Consider the following 20832-nt stretch of genomic DNA (forward strand, 5'->3'; position numbering starts at 1 on the left):
CTAAATCAGCCTGAGCTGCAGTTACATCAGAATTCACTTCCTGGTTTTCTGCTGCTAAGGCTGGGCGGGCTTAGACAGTTTGAGCGAAGGCTGGCCACATCTCCTTATGACATCACACTGAGAACTCAGTCCTTGCGCTAGTTCATGTGAAGAGTATGACTCATCAGTCTGGCAGCCTGCAGTGTCTGTGAGGCCCCTCCCCCTGCTGGGGAATCAGAGAGCCATGTGAAGTGAGCTCAGTGTACAGTAACACGTGTCTGTTCTGCAGTTTTACACACAAAATCTCTGTCAGATTTTTTACAAACCCATTCCGTGCATCAAAAACTATAATTCCATATTATACATTAGCTCAAAAGCTTGACCAGCCCCCACTCACCAGCACTGATGCAGATTTGTTTTCATTACAGCTTTACTCTAGTTGTGTATACACCTTACAGCCCAAGTGCCTCGATAAGCCCCGCAAGTGCCTCCATAAGCCCCAAGTGCCTCCATCAGCCCCCCATATGCCTCCATAAGCTCCCCAAGTACCTCCATAAGTCCCCCAAGTGCCTCCATCAGCCCCCCAAGTGCCTCCATCAGCCCCCAATCGTTCGTGGAATTGGTGGTGCATTTAAAAATAATTCTCACCCTGTCCGGACTCGTCTCTTCCGTGCACGAACTGTCCGGGTGGCCGTGCATGTGCAGAACTATATACTTTTGTGCTTTTCATGCGCGGCACTCTTTTAGACGGGGCTCAAAAAAATATGGATATGGCCGGATCAACAATGGATTTCAAGAATGCGATTTTTAAGAGAACAGTAGTTTTTTTTATGCTTTATATTTTTGAAAAACATTCACAGGGGGGCATATAATTTAATGAAATATCATCAAGAAGATTGGAATACCCCTTTAAATGTCTCCAGAAAAACACGGCTGTAGACACCTCTTCTGGAACCTCAGCCGCCTCAGAAAATACTGTGGGGGGCATCTAAAAGGTTCTGAGGGAAAACAATCTAGTGGATTCATGGAGGACCCTAAATGCCACTACTAAAGACTTTATTTTTTTCTTAAAGGTAAACTACACATTTCAAATATTGGACTATATATTCATTTTGGATAGTCACCTGGACATACTCCTGCATTCTGCTATCGGCCCAGTGACTGGTATCAGATCATGCCCAATCTCCATATCTCTATCCTTCTTCTATCTTCTTGTCTTAGCGTCTAAATGAGACCCTTTTAGACTCGGAGGACTCCATGACCAACATAACACATAAACTATCCTTATACTTCCAGGAAAACGTCCCGTCAGACACCTCCCAGACTAAAAAGGCGGGAGGCGCACAAACCATTTATCAGAGGAGAATTTATAGCACTAGGCACCAAGGTTAAAAGGCTAAGACAGAAACTTATAATCTCTTTATTGTCCCAAATTGCATCACTAGAAACCATTCAGAAGCAGTCTAAGGTGGGGAAAATGCAGGATGACTTACTTGTTCTTCGACTTGTTCTTCGACTAAAAAAGCTACTAAATATCAAATGTGCTAAAGCATACCAATGTGCAAAGTTCAAATGCTATGCACATAAGGGTAAGGGTAACAAATTGATGACCCACCTAGCCAAAAAGCGGAAATCAGCCCAATATATAAAATGTATCAGAACAAACTCAGGGTCTATAACGACTGAAACTAAAAATATTGCTGCAGAATTTAGCCACTTTTAACACTAGTTGTATAGCATCCCGCCACACCCGCTGGCAACAGCAGACCATTCTCGAATTAACCAATTCCTTGCCAATCTCAAGTTACCCTCTCTCACAGAGGAGGAAAGCTCTTCGATTCTATCTCCCATTTTACCAGAAAAACCATCCAAAATCATTGTTTCCCTACTCCATGGCAAAGCCCCGGGTCCTGATGGGCTACCTGCTGGCTACTACAAAAAACTCTTGCCAACCTTACTTTCTCGTGTCATCACCTGGTGCCAAGCACTAATGAAAGGAGAATCTCTCCCATAACAGGCACTAGAGGTGACCATTACAGTATTTCCCAAAGAGGGCAAAGATGAAAAGTCCTGTGGCAACTACAGGCCCATTTCTCTTCTCATCCTGGATGTGAAAATCTGGGCCAAACTGCTAGCGACTAGGCTGAATAGGTTAATTCCTAAGCAGGTTTTGTGGAAGGCAGGGAGGGGAACTTCCACTCTTGTAGGGTTCTGAATGCAATTAAACTAGCAACTGATAAAAATCTCCCCCTTATCCTTTTCGGCGCAGACGCCAAGAAGGCATTTGATCGAGTTTGATCGAGTCTGTTTATGCAACGTACCCTACACAGATTCTGAATACCAGACCCTTTCATCCTAGCAATAATGTCACTATACCATGACCCCAGCGCCAGAGTTCGTGTCAATGGCACGCTGTCAAAAGCCTTTGACATACGTAATGGAACGCGTCAGGGATGCCCTGTCACCAACCTTTTTTATTATCATATAAACCTACAATGTTGTTAATTAACAAACAACAAAAAATGCCCAAAGTATTAAAAAAATATAATTCATTTTATAGTAATAAACAAATCATAATATACATAAAGATAATGGTAACAGCATAGAGAACCAGCAGAAAGGCGGATGCCGCAATCCACTGGCCTATACCGTTGTCACCCACCAAAAGATGTAAGGCATGTCAGGAATACAGATGGTACCGTATATATGAAGATAATCCCGTAGAAAGCAACACTGATAATACTGCTATAGCTCAATATAAAACATACGGTCAACACCCAAATATATGACTATCAGATGGGGCTCAACTCTAAGATAAAGTCTCCACAAAAGAGGGGTAATAGAGATGACAGATACGCTAGCCAGGGAACAAGGTTGAACAGAGGCTAGAATCTAGAGATAAGGGGAGGGTTAGTCCCTCAAACAGTAACAATATAAGACCCTATAATAAAGGGTAAAATGAGCCCAGCAACAACTTATAATCAGAATCAATGCATACCACAAGACATGATGGGGGTGAGAACAGCAGCACAGGTCAGCATAGGAACCTCGACGCGCGTTTCGCATCAGCTTCGTCGGGAGGTATTTATTATCGCCATGGAAACCCTATTACAAGCAGTCAGGGACAATCCATCTATAGAGGGCTTGAGGGTCAGAGGGGTTGAACACAAATGTGCTGCTTTTGCAGACGATCTGTTACTATTGCTTACAAATCCCACTCAGGCCCTCCCACTGATCATGAACCTATTTGATGAATTCAGAACCCTATCCAATTTAAAAATCAACCACACCAAGTCAGAGGCATTAAATATCACCCTCCCACCACAACAAATCCAACAATTACTCACCTCCTGTCCCTTTAAATGGCAACTGTACAAACTATTCTGCTTTCTTAAATTGCACTCTCTGTCACCTCTGTATGTCTCCAGGGTGGGCTGGAAAAAAACTTCTACAGACCTATATCATGCCCAGCTTCCTCTATCTGCTCCAAATGGTGCCTATATACTTACCCCAATCTCTTTTTGCATTAGTTCTCACTTTATTCAAAACTTTCCTATGGAAAGGTAAAAAGCCGAGACAGGCACACGACAAACTGATCAAAGACTGCCTCCATGGGGGTTTTGGCCTCCCAGACACAATATCTTATTAAAGGGCAATACAGTTGAAGTGATGGCTTTAGTTGTGTGTCCCGCAATTCAGGATATTGGGTTCTGATATAAAACTGGCAAATCTTTCTGATAGTTGGCAGGGCTATGGGGCATCACTGGACCTTTTTCCTTAACCAGATGGGTTAACCAAGGGTGTCCACTCTATTATAAAATCTTTTTAGACAGGCCAAGCTCCATTCTTTGACCCCCCAAGATCTTTACCCTCTTCTCTAATCCCATTCCTGCTCCATCCTAATACTACTGGCCCTCCTTCTTTTTGGCACTTCTTCAAAGACATGACCATCATCGAGCTAATGACTAACACTAAAACATCCACAGACATAGAGCGTCTTTGTTCTTGATATAAAGGAGGGCAACTTCCTAAATCAGCTGGAATTTAGACGTTCTTGTATAGCCTTACATTCTAAATATAATATAGGGACGGAAGCGACGTTGTTTGAGAAGTTAGCGCTCAGCAACACAATTCCTAAATACGCTATTTCCCTTTTGTATAAGAATATACAATCCATGGACACTAAGGGTATCCCTGCTTATATCACACAATGGGAAAAGATTTAGGTAAATCCTTTACGATAGCAGAGATTAACTAGATACACCTGAGATCTCTCGGCTTCTCACGCAATACAATCCAAGAACTCTTATAAGACTATGACCAGGTGGTATAATGACCCCAGCAAACTACACCGCATGGGACTAAGGCCTCATGCACACGACAGTATTTTTTCACGGTCCGCAATACGGGGTTCCATTGTTCCGTCATCCGTGTTTGTTTTTTCTTCCGTGATTTTTGGAGGATCACCAGATATGAAGGAAAGTTAAAAAAAAGTTGTTTTGGTGTCCACCTGGCCGTGCGGAGCCAAACGGATCCGTCCTGACTTACAATGCAAGTCAATGGGGACGGATCCGTTTGACGTTGACACAATATGGTGCAATTGCAAACGGATCCGTCCCCCATTGACTTTCAATGTAAAGTCAGGAGTCCCTATCGGAGTTTTCTCCAATCCGACGGTATATTTTAACTTGAAGCGTCCCCATCACCATGGGAACGCCTCTATGTTAGAATATACCATCGGATATGAGTTACATTGTGAAAACTCAGATCCGACAGTATATTCTAACACAGAGGCGTTCCCATGGTGATGTGGACGTTTCAAGTTAGAATATACTGAGAACTGTGCACATGACTTCCCCCTGCTGCCTGGCAGCTTCCGATCTCTTACAGGGGGCTGTGATCCGCACAATTAACCCCTCAGGTGCCGCACCTGAGAGGTTAATTGTGCATATCATAGGCACTTGTAAGAGATCAGGTGCTGCCAGACAGCAGGGGAAAGACCCCCTCCCTCCCCAGTTTTAAATTCATTGGTGGCCATTGCGGCCCCCTCTCCCTCCCTCCCCAATTTTAAATTAATTGGTGGCCAGTGCGGCCCCCCTCCCTTCCTCCCCTGTATTAAATTCATTGGTGGCCAGTGCGGCCCCCCCGGCCCCCCTCCTTCCCTCCCCTGTATTAAATTCATTGGTGGCCAGTGCGGCCTCCCCTCTCCCCCCCTAATTAAGATCCCTCAGAACTCTCCGCTGCCACCAATGATGGGGGGGGGATTTTAATTGGGGGGAGGGGAGGCCGCACTGGCCACCAATTAATTTAATACAGGGGAGGGAGGGGGGCTGCACTGGCCACCAATGAATTTAATACAGGGGAGGCCGGGGCGGGCCGCACTGGCCACCAATAAATTTAATACAGGGGAGGGAGGAAGGGTGGTCCGCACTGGCCACCAATTAATTTAAAACTGGGGAGGGAGGGGGGCCGCACTGGCCACCAATGAATTTAAAACTGGGGAGGGAGGTGGGTCTGCCCCCTGCTGCCTGGCAGCACCTGATCTCTTACAGGGGGCTATGATATGCACAATTAACCCCTCAGGTGCGGCACCTGAGGGGTTAATTGTGCGGATCACAGCCCCATGTAAGAGATCGGGTGCTGCCAGGCAGCAGGGGGCAGTCATGTACACAGTTCTTAGTATATTCTAACTTAAAGCGTCCCCATCACTATGGGAACGCCTCTGTGTTAGAATATACTGTCGGATCTGAGTTTTCACAATGTGAAAACTCAGCTCTGAAAAAGCTGTATGCAAACAGATCTGCGGATCCGTCTGTGCTAAAGTAGCCTACGGACACGGATCAGGGATGCGGATGGCAATCTTGTGTGCCTCAGTGTTTATTCACGGACCCGTTGACTTGAATGGGTCCGTGAACCGTTGTCCATCAAAAAGATAGGACAGGTCCTATTTATTTGACGGACAGGAAACACTGATCACGGACGCGGATGACAAACGGTGCATTTTCCGAGTTTTCAACGGACCTATTGAAAGTCAATGGGTCTGCAGAAAATCACGAAAAACAGAACAACGGACACGGATGCACACAACAGTCGTGTGCATGAGGCCTAAGAGAGACAAATGCTTGCTGGCGATGCTCACAAGAAGGGGGCTCACTAAGCCATATTATCTGGTCATGCCCATTTATCAAAGGCTAATGTGCCCAGATAGAAGATAAAATAAATCTCATCTGTAGCACCTCTATTCAACTCTGACCCACCTCAGTGCTATTGTGGCTCCCATTAGCAAGTTGGACCCCAAATGCATTTGACCTCACTACGTGGCTTGTCCAGGCCGCCAGATTCCTAATTCCCCTACACTGGCTTAGTACTGATCCTCCCTCCCTTGCCCAATGGCATATGAAGGTAGATCAAATATGCCTTATGGAAGAACTAGCAAGCTGGGCTAACAGATCCCATTCTAAGTTTCTACGTCTGTGGGCCCCCTGGAAGGATTATAGACATAATGACACACACATATAATGGAAATCGTTTATCCGTTTATCCCCTCACCCACTCAAGCACCCCTCAACTTATGGAACATCTGACATATGTGCTTATTATGATCACTTGTGTTGTCATCATGGCACACCATCGGATGTGGAAAATCTCTACCCTCCCACCTTTGATATATACGTTGGTGCCACCCCAGAGGCACCTGCTCACCGAAAAATCCCGGGCGCAACCTTTAATTACTAGAGTTTTGTTTTTTATTTCTTATTACTTCTTATTACCTTTTTTTTTAGTTGACTGTATCATTTGTCTCTACATCTATGTATTACATTATCTACAAAAATTACATGATGTTTCATGATCGAAGCTCCACTGCTGTCTCCTTCTTATCCTTAACATACCCCGTCTTCCTTACCTTCCTTTTTTCTTGAACCATCCCCCACTCTGTCCTTCTCCCTTACCCTTTACAGGGCCGGTGCTACCATAAGGCAGACCAAGCGGCTGCCTTAGGGCGCACCCTGGGGGAGGGCGGAAAAATGTGACATGGAGGGGGAGAAATGTGACATGGAGGGCTGATTTGACATAGGGGGTGATTTGACATGGAGGGGGAGAAATGTGACATGGGGCATGATGGCTGACATAGGGGCATGAAGGCTTACATGGGGGCATGATGGCTGACATGGGGGGCTGATGGCTGACATGGGGGCTAATGGCTCGCATGATGGTTGACATGGGGGGCTGATGGCTGACATGGGGGTCTGATCTGAGGTCTGATTAACATTGGGGGTCTGATTGGGGCTGTGAGCTGAGGTCTGATTAACATTGGGGGTCTGATTGCTGGTCTGACCTGAGGTGGGCACCCCCCCTCGCAGGTGAGCTGCGAGGGGGGGCGCCAAAATGTAGCTTCGCTTGTGTTGGCAAATATCCTTGCACCGGCCCTGACCCTTTATACCTCATCTAAGGCAAATTGACTAATGATAATGCTCAATCCTTTTTATTGTGTACAGTTTATTTTCTTTATTCTATACCGTATTGAATATAAAAATGTAAATAAAAAGATATTTGACAAAAAAAAATCTGATTAATTTAGAATTGATGTGCTCAATTAAGCCAATGCATACCATGGGCAGGCAAAATGTCAAATCAGTGTACTAATGCTCAGAACTACTAGCTTGTACGGCTTCACAAATCCATAGAGGTTTCCTCAACAGTATAATTAAAAGGTGCTATTTATTTAGTTGTGCTTTAGTAGTATATGAAGAATATGGTAGGTTGATTTCCTTTTTAGCTCCCAGATGCAGTCAGTCTTCAATAAAATTTTGTGTTCCATGAATTAGACTTTTCTATCTAGAAAATTGTAGTATACAGTAGTACTTATAACTGGAATAACAACAAGATAAACGCATTCTGCGTGATTGTTCATGGTAACATAAATCTACAGTGGCGTAAGTAAAAATACTACATACTGTGGTAGATTAGAACAGTAGGAGTGAGATAACGCTGGTTTTATCTGTATAACTTAGAACGGCAAGAATACTGTGCCGAGAGGATCTGGAACATACAAAGGTATTTTCTGTGTATGTATACTTTATCAAATCATATCAGCCAAAAGGGTTATAATGGCTCTTGTATTATATTACCTGATTAATTACATGATAGGAAGATATTTTTGAAAGCTACCGTATTTTTCGCCGTATAAGACGCACCGGCGTATAAGACGCACCTAGGTTTTTGGGGAGGAAAATAAGAAAAAAAATATTTTTAACCAAAAGGTGTGCTGTGGGTTTGGAACTAGGTGGTCTGTGGATGGCACTATTACTGGGGATCTGTGGATGACGGACACTGTTATGGGGGGATCTGTGGATGACGGACACTGTTACGGGGGGATCTGTGGATGACGGACACTGTTATGGGGGGGATCTGTGGATGACTGACACTGTTATGGGGGATCTGTAGATGACGGACACTTATGAGGGGGGATCTGTGGATGACGGACACTGTTATGGGGGGAACTGTGGATGACGGACACTGTTATGAGGGAACTGTGGATGACGGACACTGTTAGGGGGGAACTGTGGATGACAGACACTGTTATGAGGGAACTGTGGATGACAGACACTGTTATGGGGGGATCTGTGGCTGGCACTGTTACAGGGGGGGGATCTGTGGATGGCACTGTTATACATGTGTCATCCACAGACCCTCCCAGCCCATAACTGTGCCATCCACAGATCCCCCGCCGCTCCAGTATACTAATATAATATGTCTTATTCAGTTAATAGTTATTAAATATGCCTCTTTATTCCTAAAAGTACCTTAAATCCTAAGCGCTTAAGTACAATGCCGGCAGGCCGGGCGGCCGGCGCGGCGCGTCACTCACTGACGTCACTTGCCTGCGCCGCCTGCTTCATTCATAAAGTAGGCGGCGCAGGCACGTGACATCAGGGAGTTACGCTGCCGCCCGCCCGGCCTGCATTGTACGGATGCGCTTAGGATTTAAGGTACCATTAGGCATAAAGGGGCATATTTAGTAACCATTAATTGAATATGACATTTTATTAGTACACCGGAGCGGCGGGGCGGGCCTTTAGTACAGTGACTGCACCGCCCCGCCGCTATTGCCGGCCCCAGCTCCTCCTCCCAGTCCCTCCCCGAGTCCCCGCTCGCTTTGCATCGCATCCAGCGATGTAAAACTGACTGCATTCGCCGTATAAGACGCAGGGGCATTTCTCCCCCATTTTGGGGGAAGAAAAAGTGCGTCTTATACGGCGAAAAATACGGTATATAGTTATACAATTTATGCTAGATTTCATCAACTGCAATATAATGTCTTATAAGATCATGAATGTATAGAGCACAAAGTGAATTCACATCTTAGTGTAAATATATATATATATATATACAGACGTGGACAAAATTGTTGGTACCCTTTGGTCAATGAAAGAAAAAGTCACAATGGTCACAGAAATAACTTTAATCTGACAAAAGTAATAATAAATTAAAATTCTATAAATGTTAACCAATGAAAGTCAGACATTGTTTTTCAACCATGCTTCAACAGAATTATGTAAAAAAATAAACTCATGAAACAGGCATGGACAAAAATGATGGTACCCCTAGAAAACACAGAACATAATGTGACCAAAGGGACATGTTAATTCAAGGTGTGTCCACTAATTAGCATCACAGGTGTCTACAACCTTGTAATCAGCCATTGGGCCTATATATATGGCTCCAGGTAATCACTGTGTTGTTTGGTGATATGGTGTGTACCACACTCGACATGGACCAGAGGAAGCAAAGGAAAGAGCTGTCTCAAGAGATCAGAAAGAAAATTATAGACAAGCATGTTAAAGGTAAAGGCTATAAGACCATCTCCAAGCAACTAGATGTTCCTGTGAGTACAGTTGCACATATTATTCATAAGTTTAAGATCCATGGGACTGTAGCCAACCTCCCTGGACGTGGCCGCAGGAGGAAAATTGATGACAAATCTAAGAGACGGATAATCCGAATGGTAACAAAAGAGCCTAGAAAGACTTCTAAAGAGATTCAAGGTGAACTTCATGCTCAAGGAACATCAGTGTCAGATCGCACCATCCGTCGTTGTTTGAGCCAAAGTGGACTACATGGGAGACGACCAAGGAGGACACCATTGTTGAAAACGAATCATAAAAAAGCAAGACTGGAATATGCCAAACTACATGTTGACAAGCCACAAAGCTTCTGGGAGAATGTCCTGTGGACAGATGAGACAAAAATCGAAGTTTTTGCCAAGGCACATCAGCTGTATGTTCACAGACGAAAAAATGAAGCATATCAAGAAAAGAACACTGTCCCTACTGTGAAACATGGAGGAGGCTCTGTTATGTTCTGGGGCTGCTTTGCTGCGTCTGGCACAGGGTGTCTTGAATCTGTGCAGGGTACAATGAAATCTCAAGACTATCAAGGAATTCTAGAGAGAAATGTACTAGCCAGTGTCAGAAAGCTTGGTCTCAGTCGCAGGTCATGGGTCTTGCAACAGGACAATGACCCAAAACACACCGCTAAAAACACCCAAGAATGGCTAAGAGGAAAAAATTGGACTATTCTAAAGTGGCCTTCTATGAGCCCTGACCTCAATCCTATTGAGCATCTTTGGAAGGAGCTGAAACATGCAGTCTGGAAAAGGCACCCTTCAAACCGGACACAACTGGAGCAGTTTGCTCATGAGGAGTGGGCCAAAATACCTGCTGAGAGGTGCAGATGTCTCATTGACAGTTACAGGAAGCGTTTGATTGCAGTGATTGCCTCAAAAGGTTGCGCAACAAAATATTAAGTTAGGGGTACCATCATTTTTGTCCATGCCTGTTTCATGAGTTTATTTTTTTACATAATTCTGTTGAAGCATGGTTGAAAAACAATGTCTGACTTTCATTGGTTAACATTTATAGAATTTTAATTTATTATTACTTTTGTCAGATTAAAGTTATTTCTGTGACCATTGTGACTTTTTCTTTCATTGACCAAAGGGTACCAACAATTTTGTCCACGTCTGTATGTGGGATTCAAATTATTAACAACAGGTTCCCTATTACAAGAGACTACCTTCGTTGCGACGAACAGCACAAATCATACAACTGTCCTTGTTCGTCTACAATGTTACCCATAAACTATAGAACTAATGGAATTAGTGCAAAAACAATATAGATACAACTCATTTTCAAGTAAAAAAAATACCCATATACAAGTTTATGATCTTATATTTTAATGTTCAGCAGCAAACGGGAAGGTACAACACATACATATATGTGCCATTTCAAGTATGTGATATATAGTTAACACATTGTCATAATTCCATAAAAAACTAAAGCTGGCTGCTGATGTATCATAAAAAGGAAGGCAAAGATAATGGTTTGGAAACTACAGTAAAATGACATATAGAAAGCCTTTTAGCATTCTGTTAAGGGCTGCAAGTATTCTTCCTAGAGGTGAGCAATTCACTCCTATAGATCGCTCTTCCAGGGCGAGCAATGTCTAAACTGTATGCAGCCGAGTATATAAGGAATTATCACGTTTATGCAAGACAAAGGATTAGCAAGATAGTCATAACCTGAGGACTTATTAGGCACCTTTGTAGTAGGTGTAGGAGATAGCTTGAAGCATCTACATCTCCAGTTTAAATCCTGAGGACAGTCAGGCCAACTGTCAGAAATACATTGGAATAGAAGTTTCAGGATTCAGAAAAGCACCTTATTATTCAAGGATTAGAATCAGGCTGGAGTTGGTACCAGTGTAAGACTTTCATTATTACCAGCCTAGTCTGAGCAGTAGCTTTCTCATGTATTACAAGAGCCTGTACTTCATTGAGGATTTGCATTTCCCTTTCCCCATATGCATGGGAGATCGTGCTTAATGCTGGATTGTTTTAAGAGACTGTTTAATGCCTATGGATGTATTGCAATCAAGAGTCATCATCAGTAAAGTGCCATTTGGAGTTTCACCCTGCTTGCTTTAGACTCAGTTCCTCTATTAACACTATCTTTAATTGTTGTACCTCCATACAAAAGGTACTGGCATCACGACTACACGGGACCTTGCTATTGGCACATTAATACAGACCACCAAGGGCACCTCAAACCAACATCTGGCCAGTGTCCCCTACACCAGAGTGTGCCCCAGAGAATCCTTGTGCCATTCTCCTTTTCACTTTCATGCAAGCCTGCCCAGGGATGACATAACCGTGAGTAACCAGAACTGTATTTACCTCGGCCCACCTATTGCTCACACCGTGACCTCACACATAATTCCCCTGCAAGGTCTGGCATACCGCAGTCATTGCCCAGTGGCACCAGACATACCATGCAGTACACTTCACCAGCTAGATGCACTGGACTCACCAATACTGCACAAGTTGTCAGGTGTCAGCATGTAATGAAAGGGAGAAGACTTGATTACTGGCCAAGCTACAACCAGGCCTCTGCTCTGCTACTCCTAGTCATTGCCCGGTGATACCTGACATACCATGCAGTGCACTTCACCAGCTAGATGCACTGGACTCTCCAGTACTGCACAATTTGTGAGGTGTCAGCATGTAATGAAAGGGAGAAGATCTGAGATCTTGCAGAATTATTACCGGCCACTTTCTACAGAGAATATATCAGCAGGCAAGGAGGAAATGCCCACGCCACAAAGAAACTCCATTGCTATCCAATTAAAACAAAGACCAAATGGCTATGGAATTTTCATCATATTGTGTTTGTTTGTTTTTTACTCTGAGGTCTGTTTCAGTGTGGTGATTTCTCCGTAACCAAGACTTAACATATATTTCTAGACCCCAGCTTGACATTGGTTTGCCAAGAATTTTGATTGTTGTAAGATGTGATAAATTAGAAACTGTAAGTCTGCTTCTTTCATGTGTGGCAATGTTATTCATGATACTAAATCCTCTTTGAGCTTCAGTGCTATTGACAGCTATGACCCGAATAATTTTCTTGGCTTGTTGAATAGAGGGTGGCAGGCTGCAATCTGAAAAATATCTGTTGTCTATGTAATCCCAGAAATCATTTACTGGAATGTTACATTTTATCAGTTCATTTAACTGTCCTAATTGACATTCTCCTTCTGGCCACGGAGATAGTGTGAGGTCAGATGGTCAAGAATTGCGTTCATGTAAATAGAACAAGGACAATAACTTTTTGTAGTGGCTTGCATTTTGGACAACTGTACCGCTGTCCATTTGTCTTGTATTGGAAAACAACCTACTTTTCATATTATCTATTACACTCTGAATTAACTGTTCTCTGGGAAGACCAGAGTTTTTAGCACTCACTTGGAATGGAATATCTTTAAATGGCTCTGTTCTAATCATTGTATCAATCTGAACTTCATGCATTCCTGGATGTTCTTTTAGGTTTTTAAGGGCCCTAATACACCGACAAAGAAGTCTTTCTGCTTTGACAAGAAAAATATCCCGGTCTTGTAGAGCAAGGGATAAAAGGGAGAGCTCATCAAGAATTTCATTTATTAAAACAAGAACTTTTAGGAAACACAAGTTTTAATTTTTTTTCTTCATTCCCAAGAAATTCTTATAACTCGAAAAGTGCTTATACAGAGCTGGATACGCTCTCCATACTGCCTTGGCAGCATGAGCACTACAAGCCACCCATCGAGGACCTAGGATTCTACCAATCTGTACTATCTCCAACTCTAGATCTGCTGCTATGCTATGAATCTCTAACTGATGTTTGTTAGACACATGATATATGGTATATATTTTTTTCTAGGAACATTTTTAAATAATTAACTTGGGATACAGAATTAATTGCATCATCAAGAGCAAGTTGAACACTATGGCTCTAAACAGTGCCATATGACTATGTTTGGGAATTCTCTTACAATTCTAGATGTAACCCCAGACTTGCTACCTAGCATTGCACTAGCACAATTAGAGCAAAATCCTATCAGATTATCTTGTAAATAATCTTTATCAAATCCATTTTCACTTAAGCAGTTGAAAAGTGGTTGAGTCAAGCTCTTTAAGATCCATAATTACATTGACAGGGTCATGATGTGTTGAAAGCTCACAACGTGTATAGATAACTAGAACACTTTTCTGTGCCACAGTAGAAGATTCATCAATTATGACACACAATTTGCTCTTACAACTTGCAATTTTAGAAAACAAAGACTTCCTTATAAGACTTCCTTATTGGTGAGGATATATGTTAAATGATCGTAATGGCAGTTTTCCTTGAGTGAAGGCCTACTTCAACATCTACACCATTCATTTTCTGCAATTCATCCTTTTCTTCTATGTCAGTCATAGGCTTATTATGTAAAGCTAAACTGTACACAATATTAAAAACATGAATTGTGGAAGCTACAGCTTTCTTTATTTTTTTTGTGTTTAAAATCTTTTTTTTTTTTAAATATACATTCAACAAAGTCAGCTTTCTCATTAAGCCTGTCAATTGCTGTTGTTAATATGCCACGTTTGGCAGTATTTTGAAGTCTCTCTGCTTTATTGTGAGAATTAGAAGCACTGTGCTGTCTACGTTTTTTGCGAACAGAGGCCTGCTGAATCACTTTGAGGTTGCCACTTGGTTTTACTAAAAAGTTACTCCACTCCTCAGAAACATGGCATGCCTTAGCTTTTTCTGTTCACAAAGAACCTCTGACCTTACAGCACACATTACAACCTAATTTTCCATTTTTAACCTGGATTCACGGATACAACTTGCTAAAATATTCTATTTGTTTTTTGGACCAACAGGATATAGTGCTTGTACAAGCCTCTTCAACTGTTAACACATCTGAAACGGTATCATCATCATTCCCAACAACATTGTCAATATCATGCATATCATTCAGTGTGTCAATTGCAACTTTGTGGTCAATATCATATATAGTATTTTCATTAAGTATAGCATCCTTCTCAGTGTTAGCTACAACATTATTATTAATGGCATTAACACACATGTCCAATTCCTGAGAATGTATTGTTTTTTTTCTTTGTGGATGAATCGAAAAAACTAAACAGTGTAGCTTGTCTCTTCATTTTGTTTATATTCGTCAGATGATAAAAGGTTTGATTAAACCTTAAGCTGTCTTCAGTGTGTGCTGGTACTGTGTAAGCTTCTGCAAATCTGCAGTTAGATAGTAGTATCTGTAAAGATATATATATATATATATATATATATATATTAAATACAGTTAAAGTAAACCTACAAATAACGCCCAAATACCTTAGTAGAACGTGATTATTTTTCCACTGCTTGTAAAGAAAATACTTTTTGGTTAATGCTTAGCCAAATCTCTCACCAGCAACTTCCCTATCCAACTGACATAGACCTATAGCTGGTGTTCACCTGATTAAAACACTTTCTCTTTTGTTGATCTACGACTACCTTTCTGAATTATGAGAATTTTTCTTAAAATACAGATTAGGCCCTTGGTGCAATGAGGGTGTCACCATTGCTTTTGTGGCACCCAAGCTCAACTTTTCAATGCTTTGATTGATAGGGCCTGACAGTGGTAAAGTAGCCTGTTTCTGAACTTAGCCGTCAAAACTAGGAAATTGTATAGACTGAATAAAACTCACCAAATGGTAATCTTAAGTAGCCCAATTCTAGGATCTTGAATGACATATGCTGAATGTTGCCATGTAGGTCTTGGTATACATTCCATGACACTGTGGTGATATAAAAACATATTAAGAAATGATTTACTTCTTTATTTTTTATACAAATGAATATAAATAAAAAAATATAATGAACCTGAAAGATCTGTAATACTGTACGCAACCAGTCACATCACTCTTGGCAGCTACAATGCGATGTTAATGCCCGCAGAAATAAGGTCCAATTTCACACAATGTTAATGAAGTGACACTGATGGTGATGTCTCCTGGAATACAGAAGTAGACATTATTAAACACACCATTAACAGAGAATTGATTGTAAGTTGGAGGGAGTAGCAACAAATATGCACCTATAGGAAAGCTAAGCAAGCTTGAATTATCACCTAGGGTGACATATGTAGCTGTAGGTCCTTCTTTGCAGTAGCAGTCTGTAGTGCACAACTGCAAAATAAAAAGTGATAAAATAAGGTAATTTACTAATGTCAGTTTGGTGTAAGAAAAAAAATTAGTTGCAATACCCCTTTCTGTGACTTTTAAGCTTACGCAACAAGGCTGTCTGATTCCTGTCAAGTATCTGCATGGTGGAAAAAATCACGGGGGTGATGACGTGATGACGTAGAGGACGTCGCGCTCTCCGCCTCCCCACGGCTCAGCTGTCCCGCTGCCTTGAGCGTTCTGGCGTTCTCGTGCCATACTTTCCCCGCACCCTCTCTATGACCGTGGGATAAGCGCTACCGCGCTACAGCGCTACAGCGCTATTGTCTTTCGTCTACTGCCTACTATGCTACTGTCCCGACTGCTGAGCTCGGACGTGGGGCCTGCTTCTAGCTTTTGCTGATCCTGCCGCTCCTGCCGCTTCCTCCTCTCCTACTCACCGTGCCGTCGTGATCAGTTCGGTATGTGGAGCTCTTCCGTGGAGTGCGTCTCCGGTTCCTGTTGATCCGCTGCTCTCCTCCTGGTGTCAGTGTGAGTAGCACCCTTGTGTTTCCCTTACCCGACGGTTTGCTGGACAAGCTGACAAGTTGATGAATCATACTTAGGACTGCTGCCGATTCTCCTTGCTCTCTCCTCATGTTATTGTACATGACCTGACCCTCTCCTCGTGTCTTCAGCTTTTCCCGATTTGTTCCCTCTCCTCTTTGATGTCGTGGTGACTAGAGTTGAGCGAACACCTGGATGTTCGGGTTCGAGAAGTTCGGCCGAACATCCCGGAAATGTTCGGGTTCGGGATCCGAACCCGATCCGAACTTCGTCCCGAACCCGAACCCCATTGAAGTCAATGGGGACCCGAACTTTTCGGCACTAAAAAGGCTGTAAAACAGCCCAGGAAAGAGCTAGAGGGCTGCAAAAGGCAGCAACATGTAGGTAAATCCCCTGCAAACAAATGTGGATAGGGAAATGAATTAAAATAAAAATTAAATAAATAAAAATTAACCAAAATCAATTGGAGAGAGGTTCCATAGCAGAGAATCTGGCTTCCCGTCACCCACCACTGGAACAGTCCATTCTCAGATATTTAGGCCCCGGCACCCAGGCAGAGGAGAGAGGTCCCGTAACAGAGAATCTGTCTTCATGTCAGCAGAGAATTAGTCTGCATGTCATAGCAGAGAATGAGGCTTCACGTCAGCCACCACTGCAACAGTCCATTGGCATATATTTAGGCCCAGCACACACACAGGCAGAGGAGAGAGGTCCCGTAACAGACAATCTGGCTTCATGTCAGCAGAGAATCAGTCTGCATGTCATAGCAGAGAATCAGGCTTCACGTCAGCCACCACTGCAACAGTCCATTGGCATATATTTAGGCCCAGCACACACACAGGCAGAGGAGAGAGGTCCCGTAACAGAGAATCTGGCTTCATGTCAGCAGAGAATCAGTCTGCATGTCATAGCAGAGAATGAGGCTTCACGTCAGCCACCACTGCAACAGTCCATTGGCATATATTTAGGCCTAGCACACAGGCAGAGCAGAGAGGTCCCGTAACAGACAATCTGGCTTCATGTCAGCAGAGAATCAGTCTGCATGTCATAGCAGAGAATGAGGCTTCACGTCAGCCACCACTGCAACAGTCCATTGGCATATATTTAGGCCTAGCACACAGGCAGAGCAGAGAGGTCCCGTAACAGACAATCTGGCTTCATGTCAGCAGAGAATCAGTCTGCATGTCATAGCAGAGAATCAGGCTTCACGTCAGCCACCACTGCAACAGTCCATTGTCATAAATTTAGGCCCAGCACCCAGGCAGAGGAGAGAGGTCCCGTAACAGACAATCTGGCTTCATGTCAGCAGAGAATTAGTCTGCATGTCATAGCAGAGAATCAGGCTTCATGTCAGCCACCACTGCAACAGTCCATTGGCATATATTTAGGCCCAGCACCCAGGCAGAGGAGGGAGGTCCCGTAACAGAGAATCTGTCTTCATGTCAGCAGAGAATCAGTCTGCATGTCATAGCAGAGAATGAGGCTTCACGTCACCCACCACTGCAACAGTCCATTGGCATATATTTAGGCCTAGCACACAGGCAGAGCAGAGAGGTCCCGTAACAGACAATCTGGCTTCATGTCAGCAGAGAATCAGTCTGCATGTCATAGCAGAGAATCAGGCTTCACGTCAGCCACCACTGCAACAGTCCATTGGCATATATTTAGGCCTAGCACACAGGCAGAGCAGAGAGGTCCCGTAACAGACAATCTGGCTTCATGTCAGCAGAGAATCAGTCTGCATGTCATAGCAGAGAATGAGGCTTCACGTCAGCCACCACTGCAACAGTCCATTGGCATATATTTAGGCCTAGCACACAGGCAGAGCAGAGAGGTCCCGTAACAGAGAATCTGTCTTCATGTCAGCAGAGAATCAGTCTGCATGTCATAGCAGAGAATGAGGCTTCACGTCAGCCACCACTGCAACAGTCCATTGGCATATATTTAGGCCTAGCACACAGGCAGAGGAGAGGTTCATTCAACTTTGGGTAGCCTCGCAATATAATGGTAAAATGAAAATAAAAATAGGATTGAATGAGGAAGTGCCCTGGAGTCCAATAATATATGGTTATGGGGAGGTAGTTAATGTCTAATCTGGACAAGGGACGGACAGGTCCTGTGGGATCCATGCCTGGTTCATTTTTATGAACGTCAGCTTGTCCACTGCAGAAAGACGCAGCAGTTGGCACCTGTGTTTCGTCATCATCAGAGACATGCTGAGGTGGTATTCCCATGTCCTCATCATCAGGAAACATAAGTGGTTGTGCGTCAGTGCATTCTATGTCTTTCACCGCTGGGGAAGGGCTAGGTGGATGCCCTTGGGAAACCCTGCCAGCGGAGTCTTCAAACAGCATAAGAGACTGCTGCATAACTTGAGGCTGAGACAGTTTCCCTGGTATGCATGGGGGTGATGTGACAGACTGATGGGGTTGGTTTTCAGGCGCCATCTGTGCGCTTTCTGCAGAAGACTGGGTGGGAGATAATGTGAACGTGCTGGATCCACTGTCGGCCACCCAATTGACTAATGCCTGTACCTGCTCAGGCCTTACCATCCTTAGAACGGCATTGGGCCCCACCATATATCGCTGTAAATTCTGGCGGCTACTGGGACCTGAGGTAGTTGGTACACTAGGACGTGTGGATGTGGCAGAACGGCCACGTCCTCTCCCAGCACCAGAGGGTCCACTAACACCACCACGACCATGTCCACGTCCGCGTCCCTTACTAGATGTTTTTCTCATTGTTATGGTTCACCACAACAACAAATATATTATTTGGCCCAATGTATTGTATTCAAATTCAGCGGGATATAAATTTGAGGACTAGTATTTAGGCGCTGGGTGACCGGTATGGATTTAGTGACAGAATTAGACTTGGAAATGCACAGAAGCGTGTGTGTGAAGTTATTCTGAATGACCCTATGTGCACCTTCAATATGATCTACCCTTTTAGGGATAGATTTCAAATAGCTCTGATATAGCAGAAACGACTAAATTATGAAATTGCTAAATTGGGAATTGTATTTCAACCCAGAACAAAAAATGTGCTTTGACGGACACTAAATAACTTTCCCAGCCACAACAGGACAGCGGTAACGAGAGATTTAGCGGGATATAAATTTGAGGCCTAGTATTTAGGCGCTGGGTGACAGGTATGGGTTTAGTGCCAGAATTAGACTTGGAAATACACAGTAGCGGGTGTGTGTGAAGTTATTCTGAATGACCCAATGTGCACCTTGAATATTATATACCCTTTTAGGGATAGATTTCAAATAGCTCTGATATAGCAGAAACCACTAAATTATGAAATTGCTAAATTGGGAATTGTATTTCAACCCAGAACAAGAAATGTGCTTGAACGGACACTAAATAACTCGCCCAGCTACAGCACTAGGGACAGATTTAGCGGGATATAAATTTGAGGCCTAGTATTTAGGCGCTGGGTGACAGGTATGGGTTTAGTGCCAGAATTAGACTTGGAAATACACAGTAGCGGGTGTGTGTGAAGTTATTCTGAATGACCCAATGTGCACCTTGAATATTATATACCCTTTTAGGGATAGATTTCAAATAGCTCTGATATAGCAGAAACCACTAAATTATGAAATTGCTAAATTGGGAATTGTATTTCAACCCAGAACAAGAAATGTGCTTGAACGGACACTAAATAACTCGCCCAGCTACAGCACTAAGGACAGATTTAGCGGGATATAAATTTGAGGCCTAGTATTTAGGCGCTGGGTGACAGGTATGGGTTTAGTGCCAGAATTAGACTTGGAAATACACAGTAGCGGGTGTGTGTGAAGTTATTCTGAATGACCCAATGTGCACCTTGAATATTATATACCCTTTTAGGGATAGATTTCAAATAGCTCTGATATAGCAGAAACCACTAAATTATGAAATTGCTAAATTGGGAATTGTATTTCAACCCAGAACAAGAAATGTGCTTGAACGGACACTAAATAACTCGCCCAGCTACAGCACTAGGGACAGATTTAGCGGGATATAAATTTGAGGCCTAGTATTTAGGCGCTGGGTGACAGGTATGGGTTTAGTGCCAGAATTAGACTTGGAAATACACAGTAGCGGGTGTGTGTGAAGTTATTCTGAATGACCCAATGTGCACCTTGAATATTATATACCCTTTTAGGGATAGATTTCAAATAGCTCTGATATAGCAGAAACCACTAAATTATGAAATTGCTAAATTGGGAATTGTATTTCAACCCAGAACAAGAAATGTGCTTGAACGGACACTAA

This window comes from Bufo gargarizans, chromosome 3, assembly GCF_014858855.1.
Source record: "Bufo gargarizans isolate SCDJY-AF-19 chromosome 3, ASM1485885v1, whole genome shotgun sequence".
Taxonomy (NCBI): Eukaryota; Metazoa; Chordata; class Amphibia; order Anura; family Bufonidae; genus Bufo; species Bufo gargarizans.